Source organism: Arachis hypogaea, chromosome 15 (assembly GCF_003086295.3).
Source record: "Arachis hypogaea cultivar Tifrunner chromosome 15, arahy.Tifrunner.gnm2.J5K5, whole genome shotgun sequence".
Taxonomy (NCBI): domain Eukaryota; kingdom Viridiplantae; phylum Streptophyta; class Magnoliopsida; order Fabales; family Fabaceae; genus Arachis; species Arachis hypogaea.
This window is the reverse complement of record NC_092050.1, coordinates 35,053,718-35,063,499: the sequence shown is the minus strand read 5'-3', so window position 1 is coordinate 35,063,499 and position 9,782 is coordinate 35,053,718. Positions and strand designations below refer to the sequence as shown.

The following is a 9,782-nucleotide window of genomic DNA, read 5'->3' as shown; positions in this document are numbered from 1 at the left end:
TGGAGGTATGTGGGGATCCTGTGGGGTCCACAGATCCTGAGGTGTCAAGGAATTACATCCCTGCACCAATTAGGCATGTAAAATGCCTTTGCATGCAATTCCGGTGTTTAAACGCCGAATTGGTGCTTGTTTTGGGCGTTCAGCGCCCAGATGCAGCATGTTTCTGGCGTTGAACGCCAATTCTATGCTTGTTTCTGGCGTTCAGCGCCAGCTTTCCTCAGTGTGCATTTCTGGCGTCTGAACACCAGGATGCTGCTTCTTTTGGGCGTTCAACGCCAGATCCATGCTCTGTTCTGGCGTTGAACGCCAGCCAGATGCTCCTTACTAGCGTTTAAACGCCAGTAAGCCCTTCCTCCAGGGTGTGATTTTTCTTCTGCTATTTTTTATTCTGTTTTTTATTTTTCTATTTATTTTGTGACTCCACATGATCATGAACCTAATAAAATATGAAATAATAATAAAAATAAATTAATATTAGATAAATAAAAATTGGGTTGCCTCCCAATAAGTGCTTCTTTAATGTCAATAGCTTGACAGTGGGCTCTCATGGAGCCTCACAGATGTTCAGAGCATTGTTGAGACTCCCCAACACCAAACTTAGAGTTTGGATATGGGAGTTCAACACCAAATTTAGAGTTTTGTTGTGGCCTCCCAACACCAAACTTAGAGTTTGACTGTGGGGGCTCTAGTTGACTCTGTTTTGAGAGAAGCTTACTGTGCCTCTTTTCCATGTTTACAGAAGGATGTCCTTGAGTTTTAAACTCAAGGGAGTCCTCATTCAATTGAAGGACTAGTTCTCCTCTGTTAACATCAATCACAGCTCTTGCTGTGGCTAGAAAGGGTCTTCCAAGGATGATGGATTCATCCTCATCCTTCCCAATATCTAGGATTATGAAATCAGCAGGGATGTAAAGGCCTTCAACCTTTACTAATATGTCCTCTACTTGTCCATAAGCCTGTTTTCTGGAATTGTCTGCCATCTCTAATGAGATTTTAGCAGCTTGTACCTCAAAGATTCCCAGTTTCTCCATTACAGAGAGTGGCATGAGGTTTATTCCTGACCCAAGGTCACATAGAGCCTTCTCAAAGGTCATGGTGCCTATGGTACAAGGTATTAGGAACTTTCCAGGATCCTGTTTCTTCTGAGGCAATCTCAATTAATCCAATGCATTTAGTTCATTGGTGAACAGGGGAGGTTCATCTCCCCAAGTCTCATTACCAAATAAATTGGCATTCAGCTTCATGATTGCACCAAGGAACTTGGCAACTTGCTCTTCAATAACATCCTCATTCTCTTCAGAAGAAGAATACTCATCATAGCTCATGAAGGACGTAAGGAGGTTTAATGGAATCTCTATGGTCTCTAGATGAGCCTCAGATTCCTTTGGTTCCTCAGAGGAAAACTCCTTATTGATCACTGGACGTCCAAGGAGGTCTTCCTCACTGGGATTCACGTCCTCAACCTCCCTTACAGGTTCGGCCATGGTAATTAATTCAATCGCCTTGCACTCTCCTTTTGGATTCTCTTCTGTATTACTTGGGAGAGTACTAGGAGGGGTTTCAGTGATTCTTTTACTCAGCTGGCCCACTTGTGCTTCCAAATTTCTAATGGAGGACCTTGTTTCATTCATGAAACTCACAGTGGCCTTAGATAGATCAGAGACTAAGTTTCCTAAATTAGAGGTATTTTGTTCAGAGTTCTCTGTCTGTTGCTGAGTGGATGATGGAAAAGGCTTGCTATTGCTAAACCTGTTTCTTCCACCATTATTAAAGCCTTGTTGAGGTTTTTGTTGATCCTTCCATGAGAGATTTGGGTGATTTCTCCATGAGGGATTATAGGTGTTTCCATATGGTTCACCCATGTAATTCACCTCTGCTATTGCAGGGTTCTTAGGATCATAAGCCTCTTCTTCAGCAGATGCCTCTTGAGTACTGTTGGATGCAGCTTGCATTCCATTCAGACTCTGAGAAATCATATTGACTTGCTGAGTCAATATTTTATTCTGAGCCAATATAGCATTCAAAGTATCAATTTCAAGAACTCCCTTCTTCTGAGGCGTCCCATTACTCACAGGGTTCCTCTCAGAAGTGTACATGAACTGATTATTAGCAACCATGTCAATGAGTTCTTGAGCTTCTGCAGGCGTTTTCTTTAGGTGAATGGATCCACCTGCAGAAGTATCCAATGACATCTTAGCTAATTCAGACAAACCATCATAGAATATATCCAGGATGGTCCATTCTGAAAGCATGTCAGAAGGACACTTTTTGGTCAGTTGCTTGTATCTCTTCCAAGCTTCATAGAGGGATTCACCTTCCTTCTGTCTGAAGGTTTAAACATCCACTCTAAGCTTACTCAGCTTTTGAGGAGGAAAGAACTTGGCTAAGAAAGCCGTGACCAGCTTATCCCAAGAGTTCAGGCTATCTTTGGGTTGAGAGTTCAACCACACTCTAGCTCTGTCTCTTACAGCAAATGGGAAAAGCATGAGCCTGTAGACTTCAGGATCTACTCCATTAGTCTTAACAGTATCACAGATCTGCAAGAATTCAGTTAAGAACTGAAAAGGATCTTCAGATGGAGGTCCATGAAACTTGCAGTTTTGTTGTATCAGAGAAACTAATTGAGGTTTCAGCTCAAAATTGTTTGCTCCAATGGTAGGGATGGAGATGCTTCTTCCATGTAAATTGGAGTTAGGTGCAGTAAAGTCACCAAGCATCCTCCTTGCATTATTATTATTTTTGGCTGCCATCTCCTCTTCCTATTCGAAAATTTCTGTAAGGTTATCTCTGGATTGTTGTATTTTAGCTTCTCTTAGTTTCCTCTTCAAAGTCCTTTCAGGTTCAGGGTCTACTTCAACAAGAATGTTCTTGTCCTTGCTCCTGCTCATATGAAAAAGAGGGAACAGAAAAATAATAATAATAGGGATCCTTTTTACCCAGGTATAGAGGTTCTCCTGTGTGAGTAGAAGAAGAAAAGAATGTAATGTAAAGAAGGGAAGAAGAGAAAATTCGAACACAGATGGAAGAGGGGGTTCGAATTTGGGTGAGATGAAGTGTTAGTAGATGAATAAATAAATAGAACGAGATGAGAGAGAAAGAGGATTTTTGAAAATAAAATTTTGAAAAGGGGTTAGTGATTTTCGAAAATTAGGAAAAAATTAAAATTAAAAATTGAAACAATTAATTAATTAAAAAGAATTTTTGAAAAAGAGGGAGGTATTTTCGAAAATTAGAGAGGGGTAGTTAGTTAGGTAGTTTTGAAAGAGATAAAAAACAAACAAAAAGTTCATTAGTTAGTTGAAACAAATTTGAAAATCAATTTTGAAAAGATAAGAAGATAAGAAGTTAGAAAAGATATTTTAAAATCAAATTTTTGAAAAAGATAAGATTTAAAAAAAAATATATGATAGGAAGATATGATTAGAATTAGTTTTGAAAAAGATTTGATTTTTAAAATCATAATTAATGACTTGACTCACAAGAAATCACAAGATATGATTCTAGAATTTAAAGTTTGAATCTTTCTTAACAAGTAAGTAACAAACTCCAAATTTTTGAATCAAAACATTAATTGATGATGTGATTTTCGAAAATATGATATAAAATTAAGAAAAAGATTTTGAAAATATTTTGGAAAATATTTTTGAAATTTTCAAAAATAAAAAAATGGAAAAGATATGATTTTTGAAAAAGATTTGAAAAAGATAAGATTTTTAAATTGAAAATTTGATTTGACTCATAAAAACAACTAGATTTTAAAAATTTTTTTGAAAAATTCAATCCAAATTTTCGAAATTTATGAGTGAAAAAGGGAAAGATATATTTTTTTTTTGAATTTTGAATTTTTAATGATGAAAGAGAAAAACATGAAAAAGACTCAATGCATGAAAGTTATGGATCAAAACAATGAATGCATGCAAGAATGCTATGAATGTCAAGATGAACACCAAGAACACCTTGAAGATCATGATGAACATCAAGAACATATTTTTGAAAATTTTTATATGCAAAGAAAACATGCAAGACACCAAACTTAGAAATCTTTCATGTTCAGACACTATGAATGCAAAAATGCACATTAAAAACAAGAAAAGGCACAAAACAAGAAAACATCAAGATCAAACAAGAAGATTTACCAAGAACAACTTGAAGATCGTGAAGAACACCATGAATGCATGATTTTTTCGAAAAATGCAAGATGAACATGCAATTGACACCAAACTTAAAATCTCACTCAAGACTCAAACAAGAGACATGAAATTTTTTTTATTTTTATGATTTTCTAAATTTTTTTTTTCGAAAATTATTGAAAAAGAAAAATAAGAATTCCAAAATTTTTAATATGAATTCCAGGAATCTTGCACTCTTAGTCTAAAGCTTCAGTCCAGGAATTAGACATGGCTCACTAGCCAGCCAAGCTTTCAATGAAAGCTCCGGTCCAAAACACTAGACATGGCCAATGGCCAGCCAAGCTTCAGCATGTAAATCAGACATTCATCAGCTAAGTCATCAAATTAACTTGCCTCTATGCTAATGGTTTGGAAGCCTCAGTCCAAAAGATTTTATACATGGCTTTTACAGCCAGCCAGGCTTCAACATGCTTCATGAAACACTAGAATTCATTCTTAAAATTTTTGAAGCCATAGAATAATTTATTTTTTTTTGAAACTCTTTTTTTTTTATTTAATTTTTGAAAAGAAAACGAAAAGAAAGTTACCTAATCTGAGCAACATGATGAACCGTCAGTTGTCCAAACTCGAACAATCCCCGGCAATGGCGCCAAAAACTTGGTATGCGAAATTGTTACTCAGGTTGTAAAATTTGTTGTTCGTTTTCTCCCTGGCAATGGCGCCAACAAACTGGTGCACAATACCATGGTCCAAACATAACTTCACAACTTCGCACAACTAACCAGCAAATGCACTGGGTCGTCCAAGTAATAAAACCTTACGTGAGTAAGGATCGATCCCACGGAGATTGTCGGCTTGAAGCAAGCTATGGTCACCTTGTAAATCTCAGTCAGGCGGATATCAAATGGTTATGGAGTTTTCGAATAATAATAATAAATAAATAGAAAAAAAAGATAGAAATACTTATGTAATTCATTGGTTAGAATTTCAGATAAGCGTATAGAGATACTTTCGTTCCTCTGAATCTCTGCTTTCCTGCTGTCTTCATCCAATCAGTCTTACTCCTTTCCATGGCAAGCTTTCTGTAAGGGCATCACCGTTGTCAATGGCTACATCCCATCCTCTCTGTGAAAATGGTCCAAATGCTCTATCACGGCATGGCTAATCATCTGGAGGTTCTCGATCATACTGGAATAGGATTTACTATCCTTTTGCGTCTGTCACTACGCCCAGCACTCGCGAGTTTGAAGTTCGTCACAGCCATCCCTTCCCAGATCCTACTCGAAATACCACAGACAAGGTTTATACTTTCCGGATCTCAGGAATGGCCATCCATGGGTTCTAACTTATACCACGAAGATTTTGATTAAGGAATCCAAGAGATACTCATTCAATCCAAGGTAGAACGGAAGTGGTTGTCAAGCACGTGTTCATGGGGAATGATGATGACTGTCACGATCATCACATTCATATTGAAGCGCGAATGGATATCTTAGAAGTGGAATAAGTTGAATTGAATAGAAAAACAGTAGTACTTTGTATTAATTCATGAGGAACAGCAGAGCTCCACACCTTAATCTATGGAGTGCAGAAACTCTACCGTTGAAAATACATAAGTGATGAAGGTCCAGGCATGGCTGAATGGCCAGTGGTATGCGAAATTGTTACTCAGAGGTTGTAAAATTTGTTGTTCGTTCTCTCCCTGGCAATGGCGCCAATAACTGGTGCACAATACCATGGTCCAAACATAACTTCACAACTTCGCACAACTAACCAGCAAGTACACTGGGTCGTCCAAGTAATAAAACTTTACGTGAGTAAGGGTCGATCCCACGGAGATTGTTGGTATGAAGCAAGCTATGGTTATCTTGTAAATCTCAGTCAGGCGGATATCAAATGGTTATGGAGTTTTCGAATAATAATAATAAATAAATATAAAATAAAGATAGAAATACTTATGTATATCATTGGTGAGAATTTCAGATAAGCGTATAGAGATGCTTTCGTTCCTCTGACTCTCTGCTTTCCCGCTGTCTTCATCCAATCAGTCTTACTCCTTTCCATGGCAAGCTTTCTGTAAGGGCATCACCGTTGTCAATGGCTACATCCTATCCTCTTGTGAAAAAGGTCCAAATGCTCTGTCACGGCATGGCTAATCATCTGAGGTTCTCGATCATACTGGAATAGGATTCACCCTCCTTTTGCATCTGTCACTACGCCCAGCACTTGTGAGTTTGAAGTTCGTCACAGCCATCCCTTCCCAGATCCTACTCGGAATACCACAGACAAGGTTTAGACTTTCTGGATCTCAGGAATGGCCATCTATGGGTTCTAACTTATACCACGAAGATTCTGATTAAGAGATCCAAGAGATACTCATTCAATCTAAGGTGGAACGGAAGTGGTTGTCAGGCATGTGTTCGTAGGGAATGATGATGATTGTCACGTTCATCACATTCATGTTGAAAGTGCGAATGAATATCTTAGAAGCGAAATAAGTTGAATTGAATAGAAAAACAGTAGTACTTTGCATTAATTCATGAGGAACAGCAGAGCTCCACACCTTAATCTATGGAGTGTAGAAACTCTACCGTTGAAAAATACATAAGTGAAAGGTTCAGGCATGGCCGAATGGCCAGCCCCCATGATCTAAGAACTAAACGTCCCAATATGATCCAAAGATGTCTAATACAATAGTAAAAAGTCCTATTTATACTAAACTAGTTACTAGGGTTTACAGAAGTAAGTAATTGATGCATAATTCCACTTCTGGGGCCCACTTGGTGTGTGCTTGGGCTGAGCTTGAATGTTACACGTGCAGAGGCTCTTTTTGGAGTTGAACGCCAGGTTGTAACGTGTTTCTGGCGTTCAACTCTGGTTCGTGACGTGTTTTTGGCGTTTAACTCCAGACTGCAGCGTAGAACTGGCGTTCAACGCCCTTTTGCGTCATCTAATCTCGGCCAAAGTATGGACTATTATATATTTCTGGAAAGCCCTGGATGTCTACTTTCCAACGCCATTGAGAGAGCGCCAATTGGAGTTCTGTAGCTCCAGTAAATCCACTTTGAGTGCAGGAAGGTCAGAATCCAACAGCATCAGCAGTCCTTCTTCAACCTCTGAATCTGATTTTTGCTCAAGTCCCTCAATTTCAGCCAGAAAATACCTGAAATCATAGAAAAACACACAAACTCATAGTAAAGTCCAGAAATGTAAATTTAACATAAAAACTAATAAAACATCGCTAAAAGTAACTAGATTCTACTAAAAACATACTAAAAATAATGCCAAAAAGCGTATAAATTATCCGCTCATCAATGGTCTTCTTTATGCAAGAAAGAAGGGTAGATGATGCAAGTCATCACAACACCAAACTTAAGCTTTGCTTGTCCCAAGCAAATCAATGTGAGCAAGCCTTTATAACTTGAGGCCTTGGCTTTGAATGATTGCAATACAACTAAGGGTAAAACTAAGAGTTCAACACATGTATGAATATTTTAATGTCATGAAAAACTCTTAGATCCTTGAGGGTTCTTTCAGTTACAGGCTTTAGGAGTCCTTTCTATTGATTGTCACCTTGAAGTAGCAAGGGTTGTTTTGCTTTCTTGACCACGACTCTAAGTGTTTTGTCTCAAGACAACCCTTTAATTAGGCTTTCAATTAGCACTCCCAAACCAGTTGGTTTTAGGGTACTAGGTGTTGAAACACCCCTAAGAATTTACTTGCCCATGTCTCTTCTTGACACATCTTCACCACAAGCATCTACTAGGATCTTTAATTCTTTTTGAGCTTTTTAATGTTTCTTTTTCCATCCCAGTAGTTGACGCTCAGAGCCTTGGGCCTTTATTGCTTACTACCTCTTGGTTCTATGGATATTCAAGGAACGCCCCTTAACCTTCTCTTGTTATACCTTCTAGGACTAGTTGCTCTCCATGACTCATTTTCTTTTTAGTTCATCCAAGGTTCTACACTTAGTTTCTTATTTCTTAGTTTGTTTGATGATTTCACTTGGCCTTGGTCTCTCTTATTGTTTTTGCACAACTTACAGTAACTCTTATGGAGACAAGCTCTACTTTTATTTATGTTGAAATGAAGACTTGAAATACATAGTATTTTCTTTCTTGTAAACTTAAAAGACTCATAAAGACTTCAAACAGGAATTAAAACTAAGCATAAAACATAAACTATCCTAGCATGATTATTTATTCAAAGAGTAAATCAAACAAAAGCTTAAAATAGGATTTCAGAAATTAGAAAGTGTCAACCATGTGACTCAACAACCTTGAGCAGTTTCATCTTCAGTTCATTGGCCCCTTCCCTTTGTCTTTCTTCTTAGAAGGGGAGGGGCCACCTTCATCTGGCTTGGAGGAACCTTCTTGTGCTTTGGCATCCTTGGGCTTCCAAAATCCTGCCCTCCTCATATAATTCCTTTCATCCTCCTTATGTTTGGCTAGGATTTCCTCTTGTCTTGCACTTAGCTCTTCCATTCCTTGCATGAAGGTTGGGTATCCTGGGTTTAGAGCGGCCACGGTGTTACACAAGTGATTCAGCTTCGCTTGTGTATTGATGTCATACTACCTCCTGGATAGGGTTCTGGCATCATAGAGATTTCTGAATTCGGCCAAGTTTCTCTGTTGCCATTTGCCTTGCTCTACTATTTTGTCCAGTGCACTTCGCACCTCTTCCCAGTCAAATTGTTCTTGCTGCTCCTTCCTCATATGCTCCCAATTCCCTTGGAGTTGTTGAATGTTCTGGTTGACTTGGCTCCATTGTTGTTGTTGAGTCTCCTTGAGTTGATTGACATCTTCCCTCAGGTGGTGTAGGTCTCCCTTCATTTGGTGTACATCTCCTTGCAATTGTTCCCAGTTGAATCCCTCTGGAAATTATTGATATTGGTAGTGTGGTGGTGGTGGTTGGAGTGCTAGGAAGTGAGGTTGCTCTTCTGCCTCTTCCTCTTCTTGTTGTTGTTGTGGTCCATGAGCATGAGCTCTTTATTCTCTGGCCCTTTGAAGTGGGTTAACAACCACCACTTTGGCCATCTTCTTGGCAGTTATGAATTTGTCTTGCTTCACAAGCACCTCATCAATGATCTTTTCAACTCCAGCCTCATCACATTGCCTTTGTATAATACTGGGAAATGTCAACCTTGTGTTGTCACTGGTGCTTTTCAGCACTTTGTTAATGTTGTTGGAAATTATCTCCCCCACGTTGACATTCTCACCTTTCATGATGCTGTATATGAGCACAGCTCTCTCCTTGGTCACCTCTGAAGTGTTGGATGTGGGGATTAGGGACCTCCTCACAAATTCTAGCCACCCTCTAGCTTGGGGGCTCAAATCTCTTCTCCTTAATTGGTTGGATATCCCATCCTTATCATTTATCCAATGCACATTCAGCACACAAATTTTATTCAGGATCTCATCAAACCCAGGGTCTTGCTGCTTCATTCTTTATTCATAGCTCCGGGTGGAGCTTGTCCTCTTCACCATTAGCATCCTTTCTATGCTAGAGGGACTATAGTCAATGGACTTCCCCTTACATAGCTAATGTAGCCATAGTGTTGTCCTGGTTGAGGTACTACGTTAGCATATAATTCCCTCACCAAGCTCTCTACCACCTTCCTTGGTGGGTTGCGTAGAAGTGACCAACCCCTAT

The 9,782-nt window shown here is 38.8% G+C and overlaps 1 non-coding gene across 1 annotated transcript; it reads left to right on the top strand.

Annotated features, from left to right (window-relative positions):
- Positions 1-2,246: 2,246 nt before the first annotated feature.
- Positions 2,247-2,354, top strand: LOC112752311 (small nucleolar RNA R71). Its single transcript, XR_003176754.1, has one exon. It is a non-coding gene; the product is annotated as a small nucleolar RNA R71 (small nucleolar RNA).
- The last annotated feature ends 7,428 nt before the right edge of the window (positions 2,355-9,782 follow it).